Source organism: Callorhinus ursinus, unplaced genomic scaffold, assembly GCF_003265705.2.
Source record: "Callorhinus ursinus isolate GAN/ISIS: 27379988/994484 unplaced genomic scaffold, GSC_fseal_2.0 scaffold12, whole genome shotgun sequence".
NCBI classification, from domain to species: domain Eukaryota; kingdom Metazoa; phylum Chordata; class Mammalia; order Carnivora; family Otariidae; genus Callorhinus; species Callorhinus ursinus.
Window position 1 is genome coordinate 24,415,497 of NW_027397074.1, and position 14,895 is coordinate 24,430,391.

At 38.7% G+C, this 14,895-nt stretch overlaps 1 pseudogene; it reads left to right on the forward strand.

The window, feature by feature from the left end:
- The first annotated feature begins 2,770 nt into the window (after positions 1 to 2,770).
- Positions 2,771 to 3,681, forward strand: LOC112825235 (serine/threonine-protein phosphatase 2A catalytic subunit alpha isoform pseudogene; annotated as a pseudogene).
- Positions 3,682 to 14,895: the final 11,214 nt, after the last annotated feature.

Sequence of the window (14,895 nt, forward strand, 5' to 3'; positions counted from 1 at the left end):
AGGATCCCGGGATCGAGCCCCACATCGGGCTCCCTGCTCAGTGGGAAGCCTGCTTCTCCCTCTCCCACTCCCCCTGTTTGTGTTCCCTCTCTCTCTGTCAAATAAATAGATAAAAATCTTAAAAAGTGGGGTTCCTGGGTGGCTCAGTAGGTTGGGCTTCTGCCTTCTACTCGGGTCATAGTCCCAGCGTCCTGGAATCGGGTCCTGCATCGGGCTCCCTGCTCAGCAGGGAGTCTGCTTCTCCCCCTGCTCCTTCTCTCTCTAAGAAATAAATAAAATTTTTTAAAAACATCTTTAAAAAAAGTTACATGCTCTACTGATTGAGCCAGCCAGGTACCCCAAAAATTGGTTCTTTAAAAAGATATAAATTTTTAGAAAAACTATCAAGAAGGACAGATGGCCCAAATAAATAAAAAAATGAAAGAGAATTTACAATCAATACTACAGAAATACAAAGGATCATAAAAGACTAGTATGAACAATTATACACGAACAAATTGGAGAACCTAGAAGAAATGAATTCCTAGAAATATAATCTGCCAAGACTAAATACATGAGAAAGAGAAAATCTAAACACACCAATTAGTAGTAATAAAATTGAATCAATAATCAGAAAAACTTATAAGTCAAAAAAAAAAACATTTAAAATTCTGGGACCAAAGGCTTCACAGATGAATTCTACCAAACATTTAAAGAATAATTATTACCTATTCTTCTCAAGTTATTCCTAAAAGCTGAAGAGGAAGTAATGCTTCCAAGCTCATTCCCAAGGCCAGCACTACCCTGATACTAAAACCAGACAAAAACACTACAAAAGAAAAAAAAATTACAGGCCAATATCCCTGATGAGCATTGATGCAGAAGTCCTCAACAAAATAGAGAAAATCCAATTAAAAATACATTAAAAGGATCATACACCATGATCAAGTGGGACTTATTTCAGGGATGCAAGGGTGGTTCAGTATCTGCAATCAATCAATATGATACACCACATTAACAAATAAAGGGTAAAAATTGTATGATCACCTCCAACAGATACAAAGAAAGATTTGACAAAATCCAACATCCATTAATGATAGAAACTCTCAACAGAGTGGATATAGAGGGAATGTACCTCAACATAATAAGGGCCATATATGCCATAGGAACAGTGAAAAGTTGAAAACTTTTAAGATTAGGAACAAAACAAGGATGCCCACCCCTGCCATTTTATTCAACACAGTACTGGAAGTTCTATTCACAGCAATTAGACAAGAAATAAAAGACACCTGCATTGGAAGAAGTAGAATGTCACTATTCACAGATGACATGGTGCTGTATATATAGAAAATCCTAAAGCCTCCATCCAAGAACTATTAAAATAAAGGAGTTTAGTGAAGTGGCAGGACGCATAATTAATATACAGAAAGCTGTTGCATTTTAGACACTAAAAACCTGCTATCAGAAAGAGAAATAAATAAAACAATCCCACTTGTAATTGCATCAAAAAGAATTAAAGACCTACGAGTAAATTTAATCAAAGAAGTGAGAGACCTCTGAAAAGCATAAGATGCTGATGAAATAAACTGAAGAGGATATTAATATGACATAAGGAAAGATATACTGTGCTCATGGATTGGAAGAATACTGTTAAAATGTCCATACTGCTCAAAGCAATCTACAAATTTAATGAAATTCCTATCAAAACATTAACAGCATTTTTCATAGAACTAGAATAAAGAATCCTAAAATTTGTGTGGAACAGCAATAGACCCTGAATAGCCAAAGCAATCTTCAGAAAGAACAAAACTGAAGGTATGATGCTTCTAGATTTCAAATTATACTGTAAGGTATAGTAGTCGAAGTAGGACAGTAGTGTCACAAAAACAGACACAGATCAGTGGAACACAGTAGAAAGCCCAGAAATAAACAGATGCTTATCCTGTCAATTAATCTACACCAAAGGAGGCAAGATATATATAATGAGGGAAAGTACAGTCTCTTCAATAAATGATTTTGGGGACACTGGAAAGCGACATGTAAAAGAATGAAACTAAAGCACTTACACCATATAAAAAATAAACTCAAGATGGATTAAAGGCTTAAATATAGACCCTGAAACTACAAATCTCCTCAATGAAAACATAGGCAGTAAGTTGACATTGGTCTTAGTGATTTTTTTTTTTTTTTTTTTTTTTTTGCATCTGTCTCCTCAGGCAAGGACAACAACAACAAAATAAACAAACGGGACTACATCCAGCTAAAAAAAAAAAAAAAAAAGTTTGCCTAGTGAAGGAAACCATCAACAAAATGAAAAGGCAACCTACTGAACAGGCTAAGATATTTGTAAGTCATGTATGTGATTAGAGCCTAATATCCAAAATATAAAGAACTCCTAAGATTCAATATCAACAAAACAATCCAATTAAAAAATGGGCCGAGGACCTAAATAGACATTTTTCCAAAGATGACGGACAGATGGCCAATAGGCACATGAAAAGGTACTTAACATTACTAAGCATCAGAAAAATGCAAATGAAAAACCACAAGGACAGACCACCTCATACCTGTTAGCATGCTAATATCAAAAAGACAAGGAGCAGAGGAGGGCAGCAGGGGGTGGCCCGATACTGCCAGGGAGAGCCCGTGGGTTGGCACTGGTGCAGAGAGAGCATCTGCCAGTAGCCCCACGAGTTCCCAGAGAACCAGCCCCCACGTGTGCGTGAGGCCCATGGTGCACATGATGCTGGGGGAGTAATGCACAGCCTCAACCAGTTGGGCGGGTGGCATCATGAGCAAGGTGTTCACCAAGGACCTGGACCCGTGCACCGAATGGCTGAAGAGCACCAGCAGCTGTCAGCGTCCCAGGTCAAGAGCCTCTGCCAGAAGGCTGAAGACACCCTGTCAAAAGAATGCTACGTACAAGAGCCTCGATGGCCAGTGATGGTCTGTGGAGACGTAGAGGGACAATTTCATGATCTCATGGAACTGTCTAGAATTGGTGGCAAATCACTGGTACAAACTACTTGTTTATGGGCGAGTATGTTGAACAGGGGATATTATTCAGTTGAACACTTATTCTGCTCGTAGCTCTTCCGGTTTGAACACATCACCATTCTCCAAGGAAATCATGAGAGTAGACAGATGACACAGGTATATGGTCTCTATGATGAGTGTTTAGCAAAATATAGAGATGAGTATGTTTGGAAATATTGTACAGATCTTTTTGACTGTCTTCCTTTCACTGCCTTGGTGGACGGGCAGCTAGTCTGTCTCCATGGTGGCCTCTCACCATCCATAGCTACACTGGATCACATCAGAGGGCTTGAGAGCCTGAAGTTCCTCATCAGGGTCCAGTGTGTGACTTGCTGTGTCAGATCCAGACGATCAGGGTGGTTGGGGGGTGTCTCCTCGAGGAGCTTGTTACACCTTTGGGCAAGACATTTCTGAAACATTTAATCATGCCAATGGCCTCGTACTGGTATCCAGAGCTCACCAGCTGGTGATGGACAGATGTAACTGGTGCCACGACCAGAACGTAGTAACGATTTTCACTGCTCTTAATTATTGTTATCATTTGTGGTATTCAAGCTGAAAGCATGGAACTTGAAGATACTCTAAAATGCTTTCTTGCAGTGTGACCCAGCACCCAGCAGAGGCGAGCCAATATTACTCACAGTACCCCAAGACCACTTCCTGTAATGAAATTTTAAACTTGTGTAGTGTTATCACAAACCTTATATTGACCTAATGGAAATGGGAAGAGCAACAGTAACTCCAAAGTGTCAGAGAATAGTTAACATTCAAAACACTTGTTTTCAGACGGACCATTAGGTGTGCCACATAAAAACACAAAGCCCTTTGTCAACAGCCATGACCACTTTAGAAACAACCGGTTTGTTGTATGCCAAAGCGATATTGCAGGTGAAGAAACCGGTTTCTGGCAGAGCGCTGTTTGTAGTTACTTTTGCTTTCTCTGAGAGACTGTGGACAATAAGACATAAACATTAACATCTCTTGAATACAGTTGAACTTCCATTTAGCTATTGGTTTACTCAGCAGGGCTGTAGGTAAGGATAGCAGCAAACCATTATTGGAGCTTAATGGACTTTTTCAAAAAGTAAGTACCAAGGCCTCCCCTCTACTTGGGAGTTTTGAAATCATCTTATTTTCAGGAAGTCAGAACCTGGTGAATTGTCTTCAACAGAACTGTTTTTGCCCCTCCTATAAGACAACATTCCTGCACAAGAGCACTGTGGTATGTTTCATAACAAGTAACAAGTGTTGGTGAGGATGTGGAGAAAAGGAAACCCTTGTGCACTGTGGGTGGGATTGTAAATTGATGCAGCCACAATAGAAAACAGTATAGAGTTTCCTCAAAAAATTAAAAACAGAACTACAATATGATCCAGCAATTCTACATCTAGGTATTTATCAAAAAAATGAAAACAAGAATTTGAAAGGACATGTGTACCGCTATGTTCACAGCACTATATGTAACAGCCAAGATATGGAAACAACCTAAATGTTCATCAGTGGGTGAATGGATAAGGAAGATGAGGTATTTATAGACAATGGATTACTATTCAGCTATAAAAACAATGAAATCTTGCCATTTGCAATACATGGATGGGACCTGGAGAGTTTTAATAATAAGTGAAATAAGTAAGACAGAGAATGACAAATATATGACTTCACTTGTGGAATCTGAAAAACAGAACAAATGACCAAACAAAACAAAAGGACTCAGATACAGAGAAACTGACGATTGCCAGGAGCGAGGAGGGGGGAGGGATGGACATAGTAGGCAAGAGAGATTAGAAAATAAGTAAGACATGCACGTGTAACATACAGCATAAGGAATATAGTCAATAACATCATAACTGTATGGTGACAGATGTGACTACACTTACTGTGGTGACCATTTTATAATGTAATGTATCTCGAATCACTATGCTATACACCTGGAACTAATACAATATTGTATGTCATTCTTCAATAAAAATAAAATACACTATGAACACTGACTTTATTAGTTCCTATGTCCACTGCTTTTATAAAAAGAATAATTATCTTCTAATGGTTTTCACAGTAGGTTTTGATTTTTGTGTACAGTTTCAATGCAACCTCATACAGGATTTGGAACCCCCTGAAAGACATCCAAATGCTATAGTCTTATGTGTATAAATAAAAATCACAGTGTTCTACATTTTACAATGTACACCATACAGTTGGTTCTGTATCTCAATTTTAAAGATATTAACTTAAGAGTTCTACATTTTTGCTCCAAATCTATAAATTATCTGGTTAATAAGAATCTAAACATCTCTCTCAAGTCTAGAGCAGGGTCTCTCAACCTTGGCATAATTAACATTTTGGAATAGATAATTGTTTTCTTTTGGGGGGGCGGGGCTCTCCTGTGCATGGTAGGATGTTAAGCAGCCCCCCTGGCCTCTGCCCCCTAGAAGCCAAGAGTGCCCTTCCATTACCCCCATTGGGACAAAAAAATGCCTCCACACATTGACCAGTGTCCCTGGGGAGAAAATTCCATTTCCTTGTGATTTCCAGATCAGTAGCAATGACATCACCTGTGAGCTTATTAAATATGCAAATCTTTATGTCCACCCTGACCTAGTGAACCAAAATCTCTTGGGTGGTACCCAGGAAAGTGCCACTTAACAAGCTCTCCAGATGATTTTCACGTGCATTTAAGTTTGAAATTCACAGAGGCCCAGGCCCAGTGAAAAAGGACAGGGCTTGGACTTCTGCATTTTTATCAAGTTCTGCAAATAATTCTGATACTGACTGGAGTTTAAGGGCTATTAAAGCAGAGTTACCACATTTGTTTGCCTATTAGAACAACTGGGTGGTTGGAAGGTGGGGCAGAGATTTTTGAAAGTCTTAAAGCTCAGGTCACATGCCAGACAGAATAAATCGGTCTTGGGGGGTGGGACACAAACAGCAAAACATGTGAAGCTCAAGTTTTGGCTTCACATTAGAATCACCTGGGGAGCTTTTGAAACTACTTGTGACTGGTCCCATTTTCCTTGAATTGAATCACAAGTCAAGTATCACATTCCCCCACCCCATACAATGTCCCAGATGATTCTAACGTGCATCAAAGATTGAGAACTACGGCTCTAAATTTGCATAACTATTGAGAGGCAGAATGATGTCATCAGGGATGCAGAACCTAGATTCCAATTCCCTGGGTTTGAACCCCAGGTTTACCTCTTCCTGTTTGATCTTGGGTAAGTTACTTAACCACACTAAGCTCTGATGTCCTCTTCTGTCAAATGGGGAAGGTAATGACACTTCTCTAGGGTGCCAGCAAAATTTCTAGTCATTTTTTAAAGCAAAATCTGATGATGAGATTAGACATTAAGAAATAGATCTCCTCAGAGGTAAGTACTTACGGGTAAATTTGGCATTCTTACTCTAAGCAAGACAAACCTGCTGGTATCCAGAGTTGTATTTCCAGCAAATAGGATTTGGCTAAAATTCTGGAAGTTGTGGATTTCAAAAATGCTATTTTAATATTGCCAGTCATCTGGCATCCATAAACAGAAGGCATGAGATGAAAACATCTTTGCACTGGTACTGCCTTTCATGGATTTGCAAAGCAACTGACCATGGCCTTTCTCAGGGAGACCCTTTGAGGCTATGTGATTAATGTAAGGTGCACTTACCCCAAAGTACCCCATTAATCTTCCCAGTTCCCTCTCTCCTACCCCCAGCAGTTCCCTGTACCTTGCCTCTTTCGAGTCTCTCCCATTTGCATGAACTTTTGGATGCAGAGCACAAGGTTGACATTTTGGCAGAGAATCATGACAGTCACTGAAGTCTTTCCATGGTAAATATAGTGCAGTAGAATCAGCATGTCCTAAAATATTTGTACAGATCTTCATGATTTTCTTCACTGTCTGCACAGAAAGTTTTACAGGTGTTAACAACTAATTGAAAAGTCAGAATTTATTTATAAAATGCCCATAAAAATATGTTGGCGTACGTGTGCAGGTCCTAAAAATCAAATTCAAATAAAATCAAGGCAAGTTCTGGTAAGAAGAGTCTGTGTCACCTTATAATTCTATTTTGGCTTGTTATTTTCGACAGATTCTGTGTCAGAGAACTTTAAGTCTGTGTCAGCAAGGCGTAGTAGAATCTGACAGAGGGATGTATAAACCCTGATGCACAACTTGCTGTTTGTGTCCTTGGATGAGTTCATCTCTCGGACCTGTCGTTTCCTTACCATTTTCCTGACAGAATTATTTTGAGTATTAAATAAGATGAAGAGAAGGTAACTCTGATGTCACTGCCCCCTCATCCTCTAGTTCCTGCTGGCAACAAATGGGTATGTTTAAGGCACAAGCAATAGCAGGTACAGACAAGTAGCCATCACAATGTTTCAAATTCTGGAATGTAATTCAAGCACTGAGGGGAAGGGAATCTTAATGATCCCAGTGAATCATCAAAGGATATAAAAATAACAACCCACATTGAGATTTTTTTTAATGGACAGATTTGTGTCACAGAAATTAAATCAAGTCTAATTTGCTACCAACCTTTGCTTCTGAGAAATATCAAGGCCCTCTCTAGGTGATAGGATTCAAATGGTCCTAACAAGAGCAAATGCCTATGGACACATTTCAACTCCAGAGGGCTCATCAGACCAGCCATGAGAGTCATTTCCATGGTGTCATGGTGCTTTGCTGAGTGCCTTTCTGTTAACTCAATGGTTAAGCAACAGATCCAGTTTTTAGTGTTTAGGAATAACATGGTGGGCTTAATGTTTGCTGTAAGCAAATACAGATGTTTGTTACAATTGCAGCTGAAACTTTTAAGAAGGAGTTCAAAACTTGAGCCTGCACTAGGATAAAAGAGATCAGAATCATGGTCATAAGTGTGTGGTCTTTAGACCAGCAGCTACAGTAACACCTGGGAATTTTAGAAATAGATATTCTTAGGTCCCACTCCACAGGAGTGGAGCTTAACAATCTGTTTCAATAAGCTGTCTAGATCATTCTGATGTTCATTTAAGTTTGAAAACGACTGCTCTAATGCAATGCTTCCTAAATCTTGGTGTTCATCACTAATAATCACCAGGAAATCTTGTTTAAAAACAAACAAGTCAATGGACGATCTCGTGCCAACCCTCCAGATTCTAATTCAGTTGGTTTGGGACCAGGGAATACATATATTAAAAAGATGCCTCTAGGTGATTCTATTGATTATCTGGGTTTGGAAACCACTTTATAAATTATTAGGTTTCAGGGGCTCACATTGAGGAGGGGAGAGAAGGAAAGGGGGGAGGGGAGAGAAGGAAAAGGGGGGAGGGGAGAGAAGGAAAAGGGGGAGGGGAGAGAAGGAAAGGGGGGAGGGGAGAGAAGGAAAGGGGGGAGGGGAGAGAAGGAAAGGGGGGAGGGGAGAGAAGGAAGGGGGAGGGGAGAGAAGGAAGGGGGGAGGGGAGCAAAGAACAGGAGGGGGGAGAAGGGGAGAGAGGATTAAATAGTTTTTCTTTAAGTCCAAATATACTGTCACTGAAATATCTTTATTTAATATTTTCAGAACTAGGCTTAAAGAACTTACATTAATGGCAAGGTGTTTAAACAAGGCCCAGTTTAAAAATTGTTCACTTTCTAATTTTTTACTGTAATTAATGATTAATTTCATCCTCACTAACTACAAGATTTGACTACATGATCCTTTTCTAACACACTTGAAATGTTTATCTTGGAGTCAGACCCTTTCATGACTTGTCCTAAGCTCTTAGGTTTGAAATTAAAAAAAAAAAATCCTGGTAACAACTTGTCCTCAATATTCTGGCCACTGCCAAGTTTTGTCCATCTTAAACACTGGAATGTGGAGCCCTGTGGAGCTAACTAAAGGCAAAGCTATTCCAGCTCCTTTAGCCGGAATCTTCTGCAATTTTTCTGACTCTCCCACATCCGATCTTTTTGTGTGCCTGAATAAGAAATCTTCTGTCATACAAAATATCTTCAAATGACAGCAAAAAGAGCTGTTGTGATATATTTTCGAATATCATAAAGGGAAAAGCGTTATTCCCCACACTTGGAGAAGAGAAGCATTACCTTTCCAGCAGTAATTTATCCCTGACACCTGATTATGAAATAAAGACCCCTTTCCAACTCTCTAGACCACAGGAGTGGCAAACTCTGACCCATCACCTATTTTTGTACAACCCACGAACTAAGGAAAGTTTTTACATTTTTAAATGGTTGAAAAAAATCAAAAGAATCATTTTGGGACAGGTAAAAATGATATTCAAATGTCAGTGTCCAAAATAAAATGGAAACAATGTTAGAACCTAGCCACATTCATTTATTGTTCTTGGCTTTTGTTCTACAAAGTACAAACGCAGTATCAGTACTACTATAGTATTGAGTATTCATGCTACAAAGACTACAGAGGTCATAAAACCCATAAAACTAAAAACATTTCCTAGTGGCCCTTTACAGAAAGAAAAAAAAAAAATGCTGACTCCTGTTCTAGACTCTGAACTCCTAGAGGAAAGAGACCCTCTGCTATTCATCCTTGACAGTTGTCTCCTACCTTAAGTATTTAGGTTAATGTTTTTCATTTTATAGGCACAGATTTTACAATCCACCTTCCTTCTGAAAAAGCTTATTCCTTATTAAGATTATATTTTTAACATCATTTAGAATAGGAGCTTTCAAAAGGATATAAAATAGAGATTTCCAGGGTGTGACCCACCTACAACATAGAGGAAAAATATGGTCAAGGCAGCCAAGGCTTACTGATTAATGAGAAGTGGAACTCACTTTTCTCTAAGGACATTTTCTGCCCTAAAACAAGGATATGGTCTTCATTAGCAACTTCTTTTTTGGTCATAAATAAATCTGAATCATGATAGCTTTTTCTGTACAAAGCCAAAAAGATTTTTAACTTTCAACTATTTTATCTCATTTTTTCTTTCATAGGAGGTTCTTATTTTCTCCTGCAAAGAATCCAATGAGAACATACTTATCAATCATGTTTCAGAGTATTGACATCTGAATTCTACTTAAAATGGAGAGAGGATGAAGAGGATGAACCAGTCTTAGAAAAACAAAGTAATGCCAGAGATCTAAGATCACATGAGAAATAAGATAAAGAAATAAATGAAAACCAACAGCAATCACTTTTCAAGGTGGTGGCCAAGTAAAGTCTAAAACAGATTTTCCTAACAAATTCAGCCTCCAGTGACAAACATTTTTTTTTTAAAGAGAGAAAGAGAAGTCAAGAAATACTTTTTAAAAAAAGATATTTATTTCTTTATTTGACAGAGAGAGAGAGAACATGAGTGGGGGGGGATGGGCAGAGGGGGAGAGAGAGAGAAGCAGACTCCCCAGTTAACAGGAAGCCCAGATGCAGGGCTCGATCCCAGGACCTGGAGATCATGACCCGAGCATAAGGCAGACGCTTAACCAACTGAGCCACCCAGGCACCCCTTTTTCTGGCCGCCTTGTTATGGAAAATGAATGATGGAAGTACAGCGTTCATTGTCACTGTTGATTTCAGGACAGCTCTCATAAACATCTCTACGTTTTTCATTGCTATTATTATTGGCATCTTCAAATGGTTACATGATAAACTCACAAGTACACAGAACAAGCTAGTTCTATTGCGTACAAAGTTACTAAAGAGTACGCTAATTTTACAGGCAGAATCACATTTTCTGCACTATTTTTTTGTGTAAATGCCCTGTGTTTTATGAAAATGATAGAAATCCTCTGCTACCATCTCAAATTATACGTCACCATCCCAAGAATTAGATACCAGAGAAAATTGCTATTCAGGAATACTATTTATACCTTTAACAGGTCGCATTTCTTTAAATATAGGCATTCAAAGAGTTATTGATCTGATTGTTAGTGGCAAGGCAAACAACCACATGTAAAAACTTGGTAGGAGCTTGTGTTAGGCTCCAGACGGAACAAGTAGCAGGTTAAATGTCCACATTTGTGGATTTGGGATGAATGCTTCATGGCCTGCATGCCAAACAACTTTTAGCTAGGCGTAAAATAGCAAAAATGGTTAAAGGAAAATAACAGATAAAATCCACTGAGTGCTTAAAGGATAAAGCGCTATTCCATCCAGCAGCACCTGTGGCAGATGGTAATAGTTAAACAAGTAAGAGGAGGCAGAGAGGATGTTGCCTACCCTACTCTAGCTCTTTATCCTCAAGGTACTCAGTCAGCTGGGGTGGGGGCCTGAGAAGAAATGGTTTCCAGGATAAGCACACAGTGCCTCTAATGTCTATGTTCTCATACCAAAGGCTAGCAGCATTGCAAAACTGGGGCAAATATTTTTCTGGGCTCTGTGCCTTGTTCTCTTTTGAGGCATGATAACCTCTCACGATGAATTGGTTAACATTGTGGAGGTATAGGAGTATCAATTTATGGATTCTCAGGAAGATTGGGAAGCCAGAAGACTTAAATGACAGGTCCTCACGTACTGTTTTGTACCTCCTTCCCTACCCCCTACACACAACAGTTCCAACTTTAAAGCAATGGAAAACAAAACAAAACAAAAAAGAAAATTCAGAACTGGGACTTGAGCAAGCAGTAAAATAGAAAAGGCTAATTTAAAGTCCAGGAGAGCTGAAAAGTCTTTGTTTTGTTATTTAAGGCTAAGCTCCCGAGGGGAGAGAAACAGAACAACCCTTATATTTACCTATTGCTTAAAAAACAAAAAGCTAAACTCATCTTTTGGTATACCCCATGATGACTGATAAAAAGTAAAATCTTATATTAATTTTTTATTTTTTTTGTGGGGGTTGAACCTTAATGCACATGAAATATACAAGATGGGTTACATATATATAAGCTTATAGACAATGGAAGGAGGTAGGTTAGAAGGAAACAGATGTTATAAAATTTTCATTCTCTACCTTTTATTTATGAACTATTTAAAAGACCTCTGTTGGGTGATAGACACTGGGGAGGGTATGTGCTATGGTGAGCGCTGTGAATTGTGTAAGACTGTTGAATCACAGACCTGTACCTCTGAAACAAATAATATATTATATGTTTAAAAAAAAAAGATAGCAGGAGGGGAAGAATGAAGGGGGCAGAAATCGGAGGGAGAGACGAACCATGAGAGATTACGGACTCTGAGAAATAAACTGAGGGTTCTAGAGGGGAGGGGGTGGGGGGATGGGTTAGCCTGGTGATAGGTATTAAAGAGGGCACGTATTGAATGGAGCACTGGGTGTTATATGTAAACCATGAATCATGGAATACTACACCAAAAACTAATGATGTAATGTATGGTGATTAACATAACATAAAAAAAAGACCTCTGTGAACCAAAATTGGTAAGACCTAATACTAACGGGTCTCAGAGCCATCTTGAATACTTCCAAAAAATGCCAAGGTTTAACACTTGCTTTTGATGAAAACAATACCATGCCCTCATCATGAGGTTTGCTAGGAAGAATAGTTTCTACACTATTGTAATACCTCAGAGAAAATCTTATCTTAATTTGAAATAGTGTTTTTTATAATAGAGGCATGGAATAAACCTGAAGGATTTTTTTTTAGACTATTTTTCCTCATGTTTGCCTATGTTGCTGGAAATTCACCAAGAGAAGTAAATCATTTCAGTCAGAACCCATGTTGAATATCCTTAGACATCAGTTGCCAGGTGACATTCCTTGATTAGTCTAAAGCCCAATGGGAGGACAGATCAACATTAAAAGTCCTTGGTTTGTCTAAATCCATAAATTCTAGGCTTTTGCTGTCTTCTTTTAACTATGGTCTATTTTAAAATATTCAATATGGGAGCAATTACCCCACTACTAAAGGTCATATATTCATGACAGATCTTTTGAATAAGGGAGCTTGTAAATATAATTTACATCCAGTGTTTCTGAGAATTAAATAAGTGGTATCTGAAAGTGTAAACTGATACTGATTAGTTCCTTTCTCCATGAAGCAGAGATCCAATCAGAGCAGAGTAAAAACCATAATACAGAAAAAATACCTCTGGAAGACCAAACGAATCTACAAAACCAAGACAATTAAAAAAAAAAAACCCAAAATCTAAAAACTAAAAACGATGTTCAAACTATTTGTGAAGTTTTATTTGTAAATATTAGTAGTATAACTCCCACTTGAAGATTACAGACTTTGGCATTTTGTGTTTGAATGCAGCCTCATCCAACATGGGACAGTGTGATAGCTTGAATGTACAATGTGGATTCAAGAGTGCGTGGATCCCAGTATTCCTGCAGTTTGTGTTGTCTCTAGTTCTTAGAACTTTTAAAAACCATTCGTAAACTTTTTAGTCTGTACCACAGCACTATGGAGGAGGCCAGAAGTTTCACTAATCAGATAGAAAGTTTCAGTAAAAGTAAAAGATTTTACCAAAGTCACAGGGCTTGTAAGTATTAGAGCCATTATCAGTCAAATCATATTCATTATTTATTTTATTCTCAAACACTCCTTTTCTATAATAAGAAAAGCATTGGACCCTCTTAAAAGTCTCTTCTCAAGCTAAAATTTTACGATTCCCCACCTCAGTTTTCTTGTCTCTATAATTGAGCAAACACTGTACATACTTATTGGGTATAAGGGTAAGATAATCCAAACCAAAGAATCGCCTATGTAGCAGGAATTTTTATTTTTTATTTTTTTTTTAACGATTTTATTTATTTGACAGAGAGAGAGACACAGCGAGAGAGGGAACACAAGCAGTGGGAGTGGAAGAGGGAGAAGCAGGCTTCCCGCTGAGCAAGGAGCCCGATGTGGGGCTCCATCCCAGGACCCAGCGATCCTGACCTGAGCTGAGGGCAGCTGCTTAACGACTGAGCCACCCAGGTGCCCCTGTAGTAGGAATTTTGAGCAGGAAATGAAGATGCCTCCAGGACTAACTGACCTCAGTTTGCATTAAGGTGGGATAAAACTCAGGAGTTTGGAAGGCTGGGGAGAAATTCTCAGAACTAAATAGTCACATTACTGGGAAAAAGTGGAGACCCCATCTCCCAAAGGCTAGAAGGGCCTTTCCGTGTTGAGAGTGATAAGGACTTGCAATAGGTGAATAAAATAGGTGAGTAAAAAAGAATATTCTATAGGGGCTTGTGCCAAGTTTGGAGAATGGGATAGAAATGGACAATGTCCTAACTGAAAACATCTAGTCTGATGGAAATTCTACCATATATGTTTTAATTACATTTATATGCCCAAAATAAATTAATAAGCAGCTCTAGATCCATAGTTTGTATGCTAAAAACAAAATAACAGCAACAAAAAAACCACAACAATCTTCCCTTCCTCCTTCCATTTCTCCCTTTCAATTTCCTTCTGTTCCTCTTTTAATATTGGATGAGAAGAGCCCTTCCCCCAACTAACCTTAATAGTTATTGGAAAAGAGTGAGCACCAAATTATTTGGGAGCATGTCTTGAGACAGTTATTCAGCAGCCACAACCTTTCAAACCAGAGAGTTGTACTAAACAAGAGGAAGGTTGTGCTCATAGTGAAGGAAACAACTTGAGTTACAAGCCACTTTGTACTAGTGAGGATTTCTTTGAAGTCCAAGCCACAGAAAACTTGAGAAATGAAAAAGCTTAAGTAGAACCATGAGAGACGATGGACTCTGAAAAACAAACTGAGGGTTCTAGAGGGGAGGAGGGTAGGGGGATGGGTTAGCCTGGTGATGGGTATTAAAGAGGGCACATACTGCATGGAGCACTGGGTGTTATGCACAAACAATGAATCATGGAACACTACATCAAAAACTAATGATGTAATGTATGGTGATTAACATAACAATAAAAAATTTAAAAAAAGAGAGAGAAAGCTTAAGCAGGTAAGAGTTTATCTATCTCACTCAATTAAAATCCAGAATAGCCAGTCTAGAGCTGGAATACTAGTGCTAAGTGCCTTCAGGGAACT